A 19,648-nucleotide genomic window follows, 5' to 3' on the forward strand; every position below is an offset into this window, starting at 1 on the left:
CCTCCTCAGCCTGTCAAAATCCATCCTGTTCTTTGAGGCCTCTGCTCACCTCTCCCTCCGAGCGCGAATGACCTGTGACGTCACAGCCCAATAATAGTACGGAGTTGAGAGCGCCCGATGGGGACATGTCGCCAGAGGAAAACGAGTCAGCAGGTCCTGATGGAGCCAGGTCTCTCCCCAGGTTCCTGAGCTGAGTAGGGACAGGCCTGCCAACGAGGGCCTGAAGGAATGGATGATTTGGCTGAGGTCAGAAGGCCAAAGGACCACACTGGGGCCTTTCCTATCTTCCTGTGCTGCACCCCCACACACGGCCACACGGGGTCAGTGTCCTTTCATGCTTGGGTTGGTGTCACTGGAGCAAAACGGCCCTCGACCCCACAGCTCTCTCTGCAGCCTTTGTGCAGAGCATTGGGGTTAATGGGCAAAAGCCTCCTCAAGGAGCAACGTGGTTCTGGTCCTGTAGGCCAGAGGTACCAAACGGTCAGGGTGAGGAAGAGGAGCAGCAGACTGTTCTTTCACAGTCATCTTGTTTCTCTGAGAGGAGCCACTGGGTCCCTGCACAGACGCCCTGCACAGGCTGACTCAGCACTCTCTGGCTAATTAGGAAACAGTAGGCGCTCATTCGGGCTGACTGTTGAGTGGGTGGGAAGACCTGTCACCACCGGAAAGTCTGAAGCATGCAAGCTTAAGGCCCGCAGGAATGTCCAGGGGTCCCAATCCACAACAGACCACTCCTGCCGAAACTCTTTTTAAAGACTACAGGAGACTCAGCTTCAGGTACTGTTGGAGGTCGGAGACCACAAGGTCAGGGGACCCCAGGAGGGTGGAGGGTGGTGACACGTTGGCAACCACCCTGCCAGGCAGGAAAGCCCCCATTGGTCTAGCACAGCAAACGCATGTCTCACCAGCTCATATACTCTCCTGCTTCTCAGAGGGGCGAGGGTTCCTCAGTCTCAAGTTGTTGATGGCTCCCAGAGCCTGAGAGAGGAGGGCTGGGATGAGGACTTTGGGGAGGAATGGGCTAGGGACCTAAGGGGACGCTGAGGGCCAGGGCTGGCTGCTGGTTTAGACCCGTGGGCCCAGGCACAAACCTAGGTTTTGTGGGGTCTGAAGCTTATATAGTTTGGAAATCTCTTTAAGAACACAAACATAAAGTTAAAACGACAAAAATGCCTATAAAAGTAAATATTTATTTAGAATGAGAAAATAGAAGACATCAAGTTATAAATTTTTAAAGGCTGACAAATACCACAAACATCGCAGAAAAATAATATTTTTTATGAACAGTTTGACATTCTTATATTTTTCCGTGTACTTTTGGCTGCATGCTCCTTGATGACCACTTCATATGCCAACAATTTTGTAATGTCATTTTACGTAGAAAGAATAGAAAGATAATTCAGTCTTTCCTCTAGCATGGTTGATGAACATTTTGTATAATATTGCTATAGGTTTATGCTTACAAACTCAAGAACTGAATACGTTCTATTTTGTCAATCTCAGCAAAGAAAAAATGTATGGTGTGCTTAAAATTGTGTATGCTACTTTTTTAGGTATATTCATGACAAGAGAAAATATTCTGGCAGAAGAAAACTCTTTGACTAGATGTCAATGAAAATTGAATCCTGCCCTTTTTACAATGGCTAAGAGAATGTACCATTAACTAGTTTCAGACTCTGTGCATTTTGAACCTCATTATTTTTTTTTTTTTTTTGAGTTGGGTGACTCTGTCACCCAGACTGGAGTGCAGTGGCCACTCCTGGCCACCGCAGCCTCGACCTGCTGGGCTCCGGTGATCCTTCCGCCTCAGCCTTCCACGTAGCTGGAACTATAGGTGCGCGCTACCACGCCCGGCTAATTTTTGATTTATTGTAGAGATGAGGTCTCGCCAAGTTGCCCGGGCAGGTCTCGAACCCATGGACTCAGGCAATCCACTCACCTCAGCCTCCCAAAGCACGGGATTGCAGGCTGAGCCACCAAGCCCGGCTGAACCTTATTATTCTTACAGGTCCTACCTACTTCCAGTGCCAGGTGTCAAAGGCCACATATACATTGCCGTATGATTTTTAGTCATGAGTCAGTACAGTGGGCAATAGGGATATTCCTGGAAGCCATTCTTACACTGAAGAAGGGGTGGTTCTAGAAACTAACTATACTAGAAAGTGCCTGCAGATCATATCCATAAATGTACTTTCAACCCAATTTCTCCTTAGCCAGATACTAAAAATGCTCACAGCCACTCCAAATACCACCTGAAATGAAAGAAATATGACTAAGGAATGTCAAGAGGGGAAAAGATAATGTGTGTGTATATATATATATATATTTTTTTTTTTTTTTTTTTTTTAGAGATGAGATTTCACTAAGTTGCCCAGGCTGATCTTGGACTCCTAGGCTCAAGCAATCCTCCCACCTTGGCCTCCCAAGTGGCTGGGACTACAGATGTGCGCCACCATGCCCAGTTGTAGTCTTAGTGGATTGTGGTTAATATATCTCTTTCCAAGTTTTAACAAATTTCAAACCTATTGCTAGGGACCCCTCCCAGGAACTTGGAAGGCCCCTTGCAAGTGAGGGGCCCTGAGGCTTAAGCTTCGTTAGCCTCAAACTAAATCCACCCCTGCCTGGGACCCATCACTCTTCCGTCTGGTCTTCCCTTCCTCCCTCCTCCAGGAAATGGCCCGCCTTCTTTACTCTCCACTGCCTAACTTAAGTTGCCTCTGGGCTGGGCCCGGTGGCTCAGCCTGTCATCCCACGCCTTGGGAGGCTGAGGTGAGTGGATTGCCTGAGCCCGCGGGTTCAAGACCCGCCTGGGCAACTTGGCGAGACCTCATCTCTACAATAAATCAAAAATTAGCCAGGCGTGGTAGTGCGCGCCTGTAGTTCTAGCTACTTGGAAGGCTGAGGCGGAAGGATTGCCGGAGCCTAGCAGGTCAAGGCTGCGGTGGCCGGGAGCGGCCACTGCACTCTAGTCTGGGCGACAGAGTGAGACTCCAACTCAAAAAAAAAAAAAAGTTGCTTCCGGTGGAGGAGATTCTTCCCATTCCAGACAGAAGGCAGAGCTAGTCTCCACCCAAAGCCTCTTTGGGAGTTTGCCTTTTCTTTCCGTAAACATACAGCCCTTCTAAGCTTTCTGCTGATTTTGACCGTAGAGCAGCAGAGATAGGGAAGAAGACAGATTCTCCTAACACGCCTTTACCTTCTTCTTCCCACTGGGGTGCCACAGAGTGACAAAGTCACACACAGATGAAGATGGTGCACCGTTAGCTGTGACCAAGGGCTGAAGCGAGTGCTCATATTTCAGAGAAAAACAGATTTACGATCTCCTGGGCCTTTTATCCCTGGGGTTGGGATTGAAGGGATGGTTCAGAGGCTGGGGCAATTGGTGACTAAGGCTATGGTCACTGCTACCACCCTCCTTGATCCCACCAGACCCTGTCTCACGTAGTTCCCTGGGTGGGACAAGGTCTCCTGAAGGCAGAGGCTGTGTCTTCTTAATCTCTGTGTCCCCTATATGTAACATAGCTCTTGGTACACAGTTGGTGCACAATGAATGCCAAATTTGAAGGGCAGAATGGGGGCTGGGGGAGCAACTGCCCCCAGGTGGTTCCTGGGGAATAATGAATGTCTGCATCTGCCAGGGTGGTTGTGGATGTGTGAAGGGAGAGGACCGTCCATAACAGGCAGCAACCAGGCAACCAGAGCCCAGTCCCTTACCTTCCCTACCACCATGTACATCCTCATTCATGATGCTATTTTGTTTAACAGAATTCTTCCTTTAGTGATCAGGTAAAGACCAGTTGCAGCCTAGTATTTCCTTGCAGAAATCGCTTACGGGCATTTTAAGGAAAATTACATATTTATCTAAATCCCGAAGCCTGAGAGAAATTAATTTGGTTAAAACAGGCAAAAGTATGATAATTCTCCAGTGAACACTGACACTTAACAATCAACATAGAGACACTGATTTGCAGGCCTTCACTGATGTCAAGTCAAAATCAGGAGCAGGAAACTGCTGACAGCTCTGAGCTGAAGGTTAAGGTCAATGTTTTGGGGAATGGGGACAGAAACACACAGGAGAGACATGGTCAACATATAATCATTCTTATGTATCGCTGTTGCAATATTATGGCTATATGTTTGAGATTCTGCCTGGTGCTGTGAGTTATTATTGCAAATGAAATAAACAGTAATTGTAGTATACTTTTTATAAATCTTACGAGTGGAAAAGAAATAACACGTTTTTGAAAGCAAAGGTAAGTTCCCAGATTGGCAATTTCAAAACACGATTCTGTGTCGTGCTATTCATTTTGCTAGAAGAACTGAACGTTATATTATTCAACACAGGCATACCTGGTTTATTTCACTTTGCAGAGATATTGCATTTTTTTTTTTTTTTTTACAAATTGAAGGTTTGTGGTAACTCTGCATCAAGTAAGTCTATTGGCACTGTTTTCCCAACAGCCTGTGCTCACTGTATCTCTGTGTCATATTTTGGTATTTCTTAAAATTTTTCACACTTTTTCATTATGCTCGTATTTGTTATGGCAATCTGTGATCAGTGAACTTGGATGTTATTAGTGTAATTGTGTGTGTGTGTGTGTGTGTGTGTGTGTGTGTGTGTAGATAGAATCTTGCTATTTTGCCCAGACTGGTCTCAAACTCCTGGGCTCAAGTGATCTTCCAATCTCAGCCTCCAGAGTAGCTGGGGTTATAGATATGGGACATGATTTCTGGCTCAAGTGTTTGTTTTGAGGCACCATAAGCTGTGCCCATATAAGATGGCAAACTTAGTTAATAAATGTTGTGTGTATTCTGACTGCTCCACTGTCCAGTCATTCTCCCATCTGTCTTCCTCTCCTAGGGCCTTCCTATACCCTAAGACACAAAAATATTGAAATTAGGCCAATTCATAATCCTACAATAGGCTTAAGTGTTCAAGCAAAAGGAAGAGTCACATGTCTCTCACTTGAAACCAAAAGCTAGAAATAATTAAGTTTAGTGAGGAAGGCATGTCAAAAGCTGAGATGAGCTGAATGCTAGGCCTTTTGTACCAAACAGTGAGCCAAGTTGTGAATACAAAGGAAAAGTTCTTCAAGGAAGTTAAAAGTGTTACCCCACTAAACATATGAATGATAAGAAAGCGAAACAACCTTATTGCTGACATCGAGAAAGTTTGAGTGGGCTGAATAGGTCCAACCAGCCACAGCATTCCCTTAAGACAAAGTCTAATCTAGAGCAAGGCCCTAACTCTCTTCAATCCATGAAGGCTGAGAAGTAAGGAAGCTGCAGAAGAAAAGTTGAAAGCTAGCAGAGGTTGGTTCATGAGGTTTAAAGAAAGAAGCCGTTTCCAGAACGTAAGAGTGCGAAGGGAAGCAGCAAGTGCTGATGGAAAAGCTGCAGCAACTTATCCAGAAGATCTAGCTGAGCTCAGGGATAAAGGTGGGTACAGTCAATAACAGATTTTCAGTGTAGACCAAACAGCCTTCTACTGGAAGAAGATGCCATCTAGAACTTTCATAGCCATAGAAAAGTCAATACCTGGCTTCAGAGCTTCAGAGGACAGGCTGACTCTCTTGTTAGGGGTTAATGCAGCTGGTGACTTTAAGTTGATGCCAATGCTCATTTACCATTCCGAAAATCCTAGGGCGCTTAAGAATTATATTAAATCTACTGTGTCTGTGCTCTATAAATGGAAAAGCATATGACAGCACATGTGTTTACAGCATGAGTTACTGAATATTTTAAGCTCACTGTTGAGACCTATTTCTAAAAAAAAAAAAAGATTCCTTTCAAAATATTACTTCCCACTGACAATGCATCTAAAAGCTCTGATGGAGACGTATGAGGAGATTAACATCATTTTTATGTCTGCTCACACAGCATCCATATCCTTTATGAAATTACCTTTATGGGTAAAGAAATAATTTCACTTTTTGAATCTTATTATTTAAGAAATACATTTTGTTAAGCCATCGCTAATATAGATAGTAATTCCTCTGATGGAACTGAGTAAACGGAAAACTTTCTGGAAAGGATTCACCATTCCAGATGCCATAAGAACTTTTATGCTTCATGGGAAATCAAAATAGCAATATTAACAGGAATTTGGAAGAAGTTGATTTCAACACTTGTGGATGACTTCGAGGGATTCAAGACTAGTGGAAGAAGTAACTGCAGATGTGGTGGGAACAGCAAGGGAACCAGCATTGAAAGTGGAACCTGAAGATGGACTGAATTCCTGCAATCTCATGATCAAACTTGAATGGATGAGGAGTTGCTCTTTCTGGATGAGCAAAGAAAGTGATTTTTTTGAGATGGAACCTACTTCTAGTGAAAATGCTGTGAACATTGTTGAGATGACAGCAAATAATTTAGAATAGCTCATAAACTTAGTTGATAAACAGTTTGAAAGAATTGACTCCAATTTTGAAAGAAGTGGCTCAGCCTGTAATTCTAGCACTTTGGGAGGCTCAGGCAAGTGGATTGCCTGAGCCTGAAGGTTCGAGACCAGCCTGGGCAACTTGGCAAGACCTTGTCTCTACAATAAACCAAAAAATTAACCAGGTTTGGTAGCACGCACCTGTAGTTTTGGCTACTTGGAAGGCTGAGGTGGGAGGATCGACAGAGCCCAGCAGGTCAACACTGGGGTGGCCCTGGGTGACGTCACCCAGTCTGAGTGACAGAGTGAGACTCCAACTTAAAAAGAAAAGAAAATTTAAAAGGCTGAGTGTGGTGACTCAACCTTGTAATCCCAGCATTTTGGGAAGCTGAGGTGAGAGGATTGCCTGAGCCTGGGAGTTCAAGACCAGCCTGGGCAACATGACGAGACCTCATCTTTACAATAAATCAAAAAATTATCTGGGTGTAGTAGTGCTTGCCAGTTACTTGGAAGGTTGAAGTGGAAGGATCACTTGAGCCCAGCAGGTTGATGAAGGCTCTGGTGGCTGTGAGTGTGCCACTGTACTCCAACCTGGGTGACAAGTGAGGCTCTAACTTTAGAAAAAAAAAAAAAAAAGATAGGCATGGTATAATCCCAGCACTTTGGGAGGCTGAGGCAGGAGGATCGCTTGAGCCTGGGAATTCAAGACCAGCCTGGGCAACATAATGATCCTATCTTAAAGGAAGGAAGAAACGGAGGGAAGGAGGAAGGAAGGGAGAGAGGGAGGTTGGGAGGGAGGGAGGGAGGGAAGAAGGAAAGAAGAAAAGCTCATAAGGACAAAGAAAAGATAAGAGGTGACAAGAGCTGTTAGAAGACAGGATGGAATAAGTGGAAGCAGGCCTGTGAGAGCCAAGGAGGAAGCTGAGGCAGGCATTGGCTCCCTCAGAAGTTGGAGAGAGAGCAGGAAGGGGTGGAGTCTGTATAAGGCACAGTTGGGTGTTTGCCTCTCCTCCCCTCACTCATTGTAGGATACAGGAAGTTTATTCTCTGGAGAAATGGACCAGACAGACTGGACCCCTGAACCAGACAGACCGGATCCCAGACTGAACCCCTGTGTCCTGAGACCCCAGGGACCACCCTCCACTCATTTCTGAGCAGTTCTGCTACTTTCCAGATAGGAGATTAGAGGATTCTCTGGAAAAACTGGCCATTCCAAGAGAAAAGACCTACACCGATTGAAATTTGGATTCTCCCAACAAAATAAGCAGTTCTCAACCTGTAGGAAAGCCCAACGGCCCCACCACGTCCTGACCCTGTCCTCATAGCAGTCCACTCAACCACCCAGACAGCCCAGGGTCACCGAGTGGGACAAAAATCATTACTTAATAAACAACAAATGCAAACTTTCCTTGTATTCAGGTTTTAGAGAAAATACTCAGAAATCACTTTATTTAAATAACCACCACTCTGCTGCAGCAGTAAGAAAACAAAATTATTCTTATCTGCTAGAAGTGTGCTCTGAGTTTTGAAAAACAAGCTTTCATGAAAAAAAAAAGACTCACACACTTTAAATCATTAATATTATTCACATAGCTGTAGATTTATGATTCTTGTAGTTATCTAAAGTTTCACAAATCTGGTAACTAATTCAAGAATAAGAGTGTTTACAATGTGTTTCTTATATTAAAAACAAGTGTTAATGCAAACGAAGTTTCTTACTTATTATTTTTGGATGTCAGGAGATTCTAAGAACAGGAAATACCATGTATAGCAAAATGCAATCTGATTTGGAATTTAAAATTCTACACTAATGAATATACCCAGGAAACCATTTTACTGAAAAAAAAAAAACACCCTAATATCTTTCTTAAAGGAGGAGCATATATTTTCATTATATCTGATTTCTAAAGGGAGATTTATTTATGTTTAGTTTTAGGTTTTTTGTTTGTTTATATATTTTTTTTACCTATAGTAGACAGCTCCCAACGTTAAAGATAGAGCCCCAAACAAACATAAACATAAACAAACAAAAAGAGTACAGGAAACAAAGAAAATGTAAGGTGCAGAAGAAAACTTTAAAACAATTGCAATAATCCTCTAAAAGATCAAGATTCATAAAATAAAGATGGTGCTATTTTATTTTTTTAAAGAAACACCCAGGTGAGTGGATTGCCTGAGCCCATGGGTTCGAGACCCGCCTGGGCAACTTGGCGAGACCTCATCTCTACAATAAATAAAAAATTAGCCGGGCGTGGTAGCACGCGCCTGTAGTTCCAGTTACTTGGAAGGCTGAGGCAGAAGGATCGCCGAAGCCTAGCAGGTCAAGGCTGCGGTGGCTGGAAGCGTGCCACTGCACTCCAGTCTGGGCGACAGAGTGAGATTCCAACTCAAAAAAAAAAAAGAAACACCCAGAAAACAAGAAATAGCTCTTGGAAATTAAAAATATCATAGTCACAATAAATAGAGTGGGAGAGTTGGAACACAAACTCACAGAAATCTCCAGGAAGTTGAACAAAGAGACAGAGAGACAGAAAATAACAAAGGCCAAATATCACACTAAAGAAATTTCAGTGAGAGATGCCAGAGAAAATTGAGGAGGGGACATTATCAGTAAATACAAGAAACATTTTCAGCACTAGACCATAAATCACCAGTTCAAAAGGACCCACTGAAAGACCAATAAGAAGGATGAAAACAGACCCACACTGAGGCACTGAATCTTGAGTTGTCAGAACATCAAGAATAAAGAGGTAATTCCAATAGCTGAAAATAGAAAAAGTCACAAAGATCAATAATGAGAATGAATGAGGTTTCTCATCTGCAGCTGGGAGCTGGAAAACCTTCAGAATTCCAGGGAAACGTCTTCTGATCTTGAATTCAATTCCTTGCCAAACTTGGAATCTTATGAGGACAAAAGAAAGACTTTTTTTTTTTAGTTGAAGTCTCACTCCATTGCCCAGGCTGCAGTGCAGCGGCATGCTTGTGGCCACCCCAAGGTCGACGTGCTGGTCTCTGATGATCCTTCCACCTCAGCATTTCAAGTAGCTGGAACTACAGGCACACACTACCAGGCCCGGCTAATTTTTTACTTATTGTAGAGACGAGGTCTCACCAAGTTGCCCGCGCTGGTCTCGAACCTGTCAGTTTAGGCAATCCAGTCACCTTGGCCTCCCCGAAGTGCTGGGATTATAGGCTGACCCACCGAGCCCAATCTAAGAAAGGCTTTTTAGACATAGAAGACTTCAAAATGACTTATCCCCCCACAACCCTTTTATCAGCAAGCTACTGGAGCAGGAGTCACACAAAAATGAGGGAGTAAACCAAGAATAAGAAAGATAGGAGAGACAAAATACTCAGGAGAGGGATGGAAATCTCAAGATTGAATGGAAGTCCTTAGTGGCAGCACTCACACACCAGATAAGAGCAGGAGGCTGTGGCTGGGGGAAGAATATCTCAGAGAAAAGAAGAAAGTAACTCCTTTCCCAGGTGTTCGATCACATTGAGAGAGGGGAATTTTGGAGTGAAATGAATGATGTATATATAGAAAATAAAGCAAATAAAAATGTAATTTAAAAAATTATTTTATTTTAAAAATTACTTTAAAATTATTTTATTTAATTACTTTTAAAATTTAATTTAAAAATTCATATTTATATTTTTATTGAAAAAAATTTTAAATTCTTTTATTTTATTTTTTTGAACTGTAGTCTCACTCTTGTCACCCAGGCTGGAATGCAGTGGCATGCTCACAGCCACTGCAGCCTCGACCTGCTGGGCTCAGGCGATTCTTCCACTTCAGCCTTCCAAGTAGTTGGAACTACAGACGCACACCACCATGCCTGGCTAATTTTTTGATATATTGTAGAGACGAGGTCTTACCAAGTTCCCCAGGCTGGTCCTGAACCCCTGATCTCAGGCAATCCTCTCGTCTCGGCCTCCCAAAATGCTGAGATTACAGGCTGAGCCACCGTGCCCAGCCTAAAATTTATTTTTAATTTTTATAGACTTGGGGTAAAAGTGCAGTTGTTTTACATGCATACATTGCACGGTGGTGAAGTCTGGTCTTTTACTATACCCATCACCCGGGTAGTGTACATTGTACCCAATAGTTAGTATTTCATCTCTCACCCCATTCACATCCTCCAACCTTTTGAAGTCTCCAGTGTCCATTAGACTACAATGTATGTCCACGTGTCCTCACTATTTAGCTCCCACTTATAAGGTAGAACATGTGGGTTTTGACTTTCTGTTTCTGAGTTGTTTCACTTAGTATAATGGCCTCCAATTCCATCCATGTTGCTGCAAAATACATATTTTTATTCTTTTTTTAACTAGTAATATTCTATTTTATATATATTTGGAGGAACCCCCAAAAACCCAGAATTCTCTTTTTGGAGGGCAGGTCCCTTGTAGAATACTTTGTTGGGAGCCAACATCTATAGCTACATGGCTGAGGCCTATAAAGGCCCATCTGGAAGATCACCTCTGACATAGGATATCACTTATACCTATAATATTGGCGTGTGATTAGTGACCAGTGTGCATATATGGCAGTAAAACTTATAAGTAAATCTCAATACACCTGATGAAAAGTGCATAGCAGAATTATTTCTCTCTGTCTTTCTAAGTTTTACTTCTTTCTAGATATTTTTAAACTTCTATTTCCTGGTAGACTGGGTAGTCAGCTCTTGTTCCCGAAAGCTATTTCCCCTAGGGCTAAAATTAGAAACTAAATAGTTTTGTCACCCTGCCCCTAGCCAGGCAGAACGTTTTCTTTTGTTTCGTTAATTACCGAAACTCTGTCTGCTTCAGCCCACAGCCATCATGGCGGCCATGCATTTCCTTGTTCAAGAGTGTGACAGCTACTATTTGATTTTTAGAGTAGACTTGTTAGAATAAAATATATACACATACACTCATAGTTGCATAAATTTACGCTTGCTGTTTTGTTTCCTTTTGCTACATTATTCAAGTGTAATAGTTACTATACGATTTATGAAAGAATTAATGATGAGGTATTAGCTTAATAGGATATAGCATAGTATTAAAGGTCAATCATTAGATTATATAAAAATTAAAGTTTAGACATATGAAACTCATATGAATTATAGTAAAGTTTGGTAGTTTAAGAATAAGTTTTAACTGAGTTATAAGGCATTACGTTAAATCGTAATAGGATAATAGTATAACTAACAGCTAAGTCATTTAAGTAAACTTATAGATTATAGTATAGTATTAAGTTGATAATATTAATCGTTAAAAATATTAGGAGTCAGTGAACTTGGATTGAACCTAGAGTTAACTTAGAAAAGTTTTTTGTATTAATCAGGGTTTAGAACAAAGAGTATAATATGAATGATTCATTGAACATTATGGAAAACACTTTGAACGATTTGTATTGAAATTGTGCACCTGTGACCTTAATGTAAGCACGACAGGCATCATGGAATTCGAATTGTTTGCTTGGAAATTGCAGATCTCGTGGTGGTCTTGTGATGCATAGTTTGTAAAGCACGGAACTTGTACGCCCCCAGTAAGTGATTATCACACTGCTGGAGGGTATAGAAAATGGTATATAAGTTGGAAGGAGTCCGAATAAAATTTGGCTTCAGTCCTGATCAGACTGTTCCCAGAAGAACTGCCTCTGAGTGGTCTCTTCTCGCCGTCTAGATTCTCTGGTGCGGGTCCTAACCCACCCTTGGTCAGTGCTGGTCACCGACAATACTTGGAATTTGTTCCTCTGGATCAGTCAATCAAAGTTTTTATCTGGAAGTTTTGAGAAAGTTGCACCACAATTTGCAGAAGAAATGTCCCAAACTGGCAAACAGGTGACTGGTTCTTCTGCCATGACAATGCACCTGCCCACACTGTAGGTTTTCGGCCAAAAATGGCATGACTCCATGCCCCACCCACCCTATTCACCCGATTTCACCCCAATCAACTTTTTTTTTTCGTTTCCCCTGATGAAAAAAGTCCTAAGCAAGACATTTAGCTGAAGTGGAAGAAGTGAAACAAAAACAGCAGAAGCATTAAAAGACATCAAAATTGATGAACTCAAAAGCCTTTTTGAGCAGTGGGAAAAGCATCATGATAGGTGTATTGCATCAAATGAAGACCACTTTGAATGTTACTGAAGTTTAAACATGTAAGAATAAATATACAATTTTTTAATAAATAAATTCTAGCTTTTTTGGGTCCCCCCTCATATACCACTTTAAAAAATCCAATCTTCCATTGATGGACACTTAGGTCGATTCCATGACTTTGCTATTGTAACTAGCGCTATGATAAAGAAGTGCAGGCGTCTTTTTGATATAATTTTTTATTTTCCTTTGGGTAAATACCAGATAGTGGGATTGCTGGATCAAATGGTAGTTCTATTGGGTTGATGCATAAGTTTGTAGCATTTGTTTTTGGCACGGCAACACTGCAGGGAATTTATCATTTGGAGTGACAAGGTTGTACTTGTGAATATGCCTTTCATTTTGCAAATTTAAAGAAAGTTAGTGCTATTTGTAGGTGGAGTGTCAAATCGAAAAAGACGATCACTTCCAACATATTCTTCTATTTGAGCTTAACAGAGGAGTGAAGGCAGTGGAGGTGGCTTAAAACATTTGTGCTGTGTACGGGGAGAATACCATCTGGGAAAGCATGGCAAGAAAATGGCTTTGCTGTGTCAAAGAGGGCCACTTTGATCTGAGTGGTTCTCCATGTTCAGGAAGAGCACTGGGTTTTGATGAAGACTGTTTAAACACTTTAATCTATGATGATCCACTTCAGTGAACCTGAGAATCGGCAAATATGATGAACTGTGACCAATCATCGTGTGACATTTGCATTTCAGGGGCAAGCAAAAAAGGCTACAAGCTTATGCATCAACCCAATATTTTTAATTCTTTGAAAACCTCCATACTGTTTTCCATAGAGGTTGTACTAATTTGCATGTTCACCAACAGTGTCTAAGCATTTTTTCCCTCTGTATCCTTGCCAACAACTGTTGTTTTGAATTTCTAGTAATGCAAAAATGGCAATTCTTTTTAAGTTTAAAAACAAAATTTATTAGAGAAAGAAGAAAGGAAGAAAAGAGAGACATGCCAGAGCTGGCAATTCTTAATAAAGAAGTGGGATAGAAGTGAGGACTCTGTATGGGAAAGGAAATGTAATTTGGCATCAAAAGACTCAACTGGGGCAGTATTTGCCTAGAAATAATGCAAATACTTGATATCGATTTTTAAATACTGCCATAAAACTCACTGTGAGGCTGGAGAGTGAAGGTGTGCATATGGGTGTGGGGAAGAGGGGAGTTCTGAGTAAAAATATCCTTATCGTTTATGGTGGAAGTCAATAAGGAAATTCTAAAATGAAAAACAAATCAAGAACTAACCTTTAAACGTGGGGGTAATTTTTATAGATACATAATAATTGTACATATTTATAGGACACATGTAATATTTTGGTAAATAGGCACAATGTGTAACCACCAAATCATGGTAATTGGGATATTCATCATCTCAAACACTTTTCATTTCTTTGTGTTGGGAACATTTCAAATCTTCTCTTCTAGCTGTTTTGAAATATATAATAAATTATTAACTGTATTCATCCTACTGTGCTATTGAACCTTAGAAGTTATTCTTTCTAGCCAGGCTCGGTGGCTCAGCCTGTAATCCGCGCTTTGGGAGGCTGAGGTGAGTGGATTGCCTGAGCCTGCGGGTTCGAGACCCGCCTCGACAACTTGGCGAGACCTCATCTCTACAATAAATCAAAATGAGCCGGGCGTGGTAGCACGCGCCTGTAGTTCCAGCTTACTTGGAAGGCTGAGGCGGAAGGATCGCTGGAGCCCAGCGGGTCTAGGCTACAGTGGCCGGGAACAGCCACTGCACTCCAGACTGGCGACAGAGTGAGACTCCAACTCAAAAAAAAAAAAAGAAGTTATTCTTTCTATCTAACTGCATGCTTTTACCCACTGACCTCTCTTCATCTCGCCACTCCTGCCCTTTCCAGTCTCTGGTAACTATTATTCTTCTCTCTGCCTCCATGAAAGCACCATTTTTAGCCCCTGCATGTGAATGAGAACACATGATGTCTGCTTTTCTGTGCTTTTCACTTATCGTAATTTCCTCCAATTCCATCCATGTTTCTGTAAATGACAGGATTTCATTCTTTTTAATGGCTGAATGATATTTCATTGTGTGTACATACCACATTTTCTTTAATCATCTGTTGACTGGATACATAGGATGGTTTCATACGTTCACTATTGTGAATAGTGCTGTAATAAACAGAGGGGCAGGTATCCCTTTGACCTACTGATTTCCTTTCCTTTGGATAAATGCCTAGTAGTGGAATTGCTGGATCATACAGTGGAATTGCTAGATCATTCTATCCCATGATGGCTGTACTCATTTATATTCCCATCAACCGTGTGTAAGAGTTCCCTTTTTCTCTGCATCCCTACCAGGACTTGTTATTTTTTGTCTTTTTGAGAATAGCCATTCTAACTGGGGTGAGATGATATCTTATTGTTGTTTTAATTTACATTTTCCTGATGATTAGTTCTGTGGAGCATTTTTCCAACTATATTTTGGTCATTTGTATGTCTTCTTTTAAGAAATGTCTATTCAGATACTTTGTTAATGGGATTCTTTGTTGTTCTTTTTTTTAACTAAGTTATTTGAATTATTTGTATATTCTGGATGTTAGTTCCTTGTCAGATGAATAGTTTGTAAATATTTTCTCCCATTCTAAAGGTTGCCTCTTCACTCTGTTGAGTATTTCTTTTGCTGTGCAGATGCTTTTTAGTTTAACATAAACTAAATTAAACTAATTTCATTTGACTGTTTTTGTTTTTTGCTGTTGTGCTTTTGAAGTCTTAGCCATAAGATCTTTACCTAGACTAATCTGCTGAAACATTTTCTCAGTGTTTACTTCCAGTATTTTTATAGGTTTGGGTCTTACTTTTAAATCTTTAATTCATTGTGAGTTGATTTTCGCCTATGGTGAGAAAAAAGGGTTCAGTTTCATCTGCATATGGATATTTTCACTATTTTAGATAGTGCTGTAATAAACAGGATCAATTTATTGAAGAGGGTGTCCATTTATTGAAGAGGGTATCCTTTCCCCAATGTAAGTTGTTGGTGCCTGTGTCAAAAATCAGTTGGCTGGAAATATGTGAGTTTATTTCTAGGTTCTCTATTCTGTTCCATTGGTCTATGTATGAGTTTTTATACCAATACCATGCTGTTTTGGTTACTATAGCTTTGTAGTATATTCTGAAGTTAGGTAGTGTGATATCTCCAGCTTTGTTCTTTTCACTCTGTATTACTTTGGCTATTTGGTGTCTTTTGTGGTTTCATATGAATTTTAAGGTTGTTTTTCTATTTCCATGAAGAATGTCATTGGTATTTTGATAAGGATTGCATTGAATCTGTAGACTGCTTTGGTAGTATAGTCAATTTAAAAAAATTAATTTTTCCAATCTTTGAAAATAAGATGTTTTTCCATTTGTTTGTATCTTTTTCAATCTCTTTCATCAGTGTTTTGTAGTTTTCTTTGTAGAGGTCTTTCACATGCTTGGTTAAATTTATTCCTAGCTTTTTTTTTTTTTTTTTTGAGTAAGAGTCTCACTCTGTCGCCCAGGCTGGAGTGCAGTGGCACACTCATGGTCACCCCAGCATCAACCTGCTGGGTTCAGGCAATCCTTCTGCCTCAGCCTTCCAAGTAGCCTGAACTATAGGCATGTACTACCATGCCTGGCTAATTTTTTGATTTATTGGAGAGACAAGGTCTTGCCAAATTGTCCAGGCTGGTCTTGAACCCCTGGGCTCAGGCAATCCTCTTGCCTTGGGCTCCCAAAATGCTGGGATTACAGGCTTGAGTCACCACACCCAGCCCCTAGCTATTTTTTTAAAGTGATTGTAAGTGGCATTGATTTCTTTTTCAGCTAGTTTATTATGGGTGTATAAAAATACTACTGATTTTTGTATGTTGATTTTGTGTTCTGCAAGTTTTACTGAAATTGTCAGTGCTCATCATTTTTTTTTTTTTCTTTTTTTGGTGGAATCTTTAGGTTTTTCTCTTTATATAGGTTTTTCTCTTTATATATCTGAAGAGAGGGACAATTTGACATTCTTTTTTCCATAATTTCTCTGACTATCACTTCCAGGACTATGTAGACCAGGAATGGTAAAAATGGGCATCTTTGACTTGTTCAACTTCTGAGAGGAAATGCTTTCAGCTTTTCCCCATTCAGTAAAATGTTACCTGTGGGTTTGTCATACATGGCCTTTATTATGTTGAGGTATGTTCTTTTTATGCCTACTTTGTTGAGAGTTTTTTTTTAATCATGAAGGAATATTGAATTTTATCAATGCTTTTTTGTGTCTATTGAGATAATTATGTTTTTAGTCCTTTATTCTATTGATGTGAATTAACTAATTTGCTTATGTTGAAACATACTTGCATCCCTGGGATAAATTCCACTTGACTATGGTGTATTATCTTTTTGATGTCTTGATTTGCTAGTATTTTGTTGTAGAGTTTTGCATCTATGATTATCAGGGATATTGACCTGCAGGTGTGTTGTGTGTCTGTGTGTGTGTGTGTGTGTGTGTGTGTGTGTGTGTGTGTGTGTGTGTGTGTATGTGTGTGTTCTTGCCTGGTTTTGGTATCAAGGTAATCCTGGCCTAATAGAATGAATTAGAAAGAGGTCTTTCCTCGTCGATTTTTCGGATTAGTTTGAGAATTGAGCATGGTGGCCTATGCTTGTAGTTGTGCTTTGGGAGGCCAAGGCAGGAGAATCACTTGAGGCCAGTCATTTGAGGCCAGACTGGGCAATACAGTGAAACCCCTGTCTCTACAAAAAAAAGAAAAAAAGAAAGTTAGGCCCAGTGGCACCTGAGCTACTCAGGAGGCTGAGGCAAGAAGATTACTTGAGCCTAGGAGTTCGAGGTTACAGTGAGCTACATTCACACCACTGCATTCCAATCTGGTCCACAGAGTGAGACCCTGTCTCTTAAAAAAAAAAAAAAGAAAGAAAGATTTGGTAGCAGTAAAGCCATCTGGACTTTTGTTTGTTGGGAAACTTTATTATTAAATCGCATTACTCATTATTTGTCTGTTCAGATTTTCTATTTCTTCCTGGTTCAATCTTGGTAGGTTCTATGTGTCTGGGAATTTATCTATGTCTTGTAGGTTTTGCAATTGGTTAGCATATAGTTTTCATAAGTCTCTGATGATCCTTTGTATTTCTGTGGTATCATTTGTAATATCTCCTTTTTCACTTCTAATTTGCTTTATTTGGATCTTCTCTTTTTTTCCTTGGTTAGTTTAGCTAGCAGTTTATTGATTTTGCTTATCTTTTCAAATAATTCACTTTTTGTTTTGTTGTATATTTCTTAAAGTCTCTGTTTCATTTAGTTCTTCTGTTCTGATCTTTATTATTTCTTTCCTTCTACTGATTTTGGGTTTGGTTTGTTCTTGTTTTTCTAGTTCCTTGCAGTAGTACATTGTTAGGTAGTTTATTTGAAATTTTTCTACTTTTTTGATGTAGGCATTAGTTGTTATAAACTTCCCTCCTAGCCCGACTTTTGCGTATCTCACAGGCATTTGTATGCTATATTTCCATTTTTATTTGTTTCAAGAAAATGTTTAAACTTTATTCTTAATTGTTTTATTGACTCAGTGGTTGTTTAAGAGCATGTTGTTTAATTTTTATTTGTACAGTTCCCAAAGTTCCTCATGCTATTGATTTCTAGTTTTATTCTATTGTGGTCTGATAATATATTTTATATGGTTTTGATTTTTAAGAATCTGTTGAGGCTTATTTTGTGGCCTAGCACATATTCTATTCTGGAGATTGTTCCATGTGTATTCTACAACTGTTGGAGAAAATGTTCTATAAGTTTTTGATAGGTCCATTCGATCTGTAGTGAAAATTAAGTCCAATATTTCTTTGTTAATTTTATGTTTAGATGATTTGTCCAATGATGACAGTGTGATGTCAAGTTCCCGATTATTATTGTATTGAGGTCTGCCTCTCTCTTTAGGTAAAATAATACTTGCTTTATATATTTGGGTGCTTCAGTGTTGGGTACATATATATTTATAATTGTTATTTTCTCTTGCAGAATTGATCCCTTTATCATTATATAATGACTGTCTTTGTCTCTTTTTACAACTTTCGACTTGAAGTCTGTTTTGTCCAATATAACTATGCCTACTCATTTTTGGTTTCCATATTCATGGAATATATTTTCCATCCTTTCACTTTAAGCCTATGTGTCTCTTTACAGGTAAGATGAGTTTCTTGTAGGCCAATAGTTAGGTGTGCCTTATTTTTATAAATTGACTCAGTCACTCTATGTCTTTTAATTGGAGAATCAATCTATTTACATTCAATGTTGTTATTGACAGTTAAGGATTTACTACTGTCATTTGTTTTCTAGTCGTTTGTAACTCCTCTCTTTATTTTTGTCTTTTCTGTGGTTAAGTGATTTTCCTCTGGTAGTATATTTTAATTCATTGATTTTTATTTTAAAATAAAAATCTATTACAGGTCTTTGATGTGTCTATTACAGGTCTTTGCTTTGTGAATATCATGAGGTTTACAGAAAACATCTTATAGCTATGATAAATTATTTAAAATGACAACAGTTTAATTTTTACTGCAAAGAAAAAAGAGACAGAGACAAAAACTAACAAAACTCCACACTTTAGTTCCGCCCTCCCCATTTTTTGCTTTTTTGTTGTCTTGATTTAAATATTTTTATGTTGACTATCTCTTAACAAATTGTTGTAGTTATTATTATTTTTGATAGGCTTGTCTTTTAGTCTTCATACTAAAGATATGAGTAGTTTACACACCATAATTACAATAGTATAGAGTACTTTGAATTTGTCTGTGTATATAGTGAGTTTTATAACTTCGAATGTTTTCTTTATGCACATTATTGTTCTTTTCTCTCAGAGTGAAGAACTCCCTGTTCATATATCTTGTAAGACAAGTCTGGTAGTAATGAATTCCCTCAGCTTTTGTTTGTCTGGGAAAGTCTTTATCACTCCTTCGTGTTTGAAGGATAACTTTCCAGGATACAGTATTCTCAGCTGGTAGTTTCTCCATCACTTTGAATATATCATCTTACTCCTTCCTGACCTGTAAGGTTTCCACTAAGAAGTCTGCTGTCAGATGTATTGGAGCTTCTTTATATGTTATTTGCTTCTTTTCTTTTGCTGCTTTTAGGATTCTTTATTCATTTTTGACCTTTGACA

The sequence above is a fragment of the Carlito syrichta genome, unplaced genomic scaffold, assembly GCF_000164805.1.
Source record: "Carlito syrichta isolate Samal-C Ts95f unplaced genomic scaffold, Tarsius_syrichta-2.0.1 Scaffold308161, whole genome shotgun sequence".
NCBI classification, from domain to species: domain Eukaryota; kingdom Metazoa; phylum Chordata; class Mammalia; order Primates; family Tarsiidae; genus Carlito; species Carlito syrichta.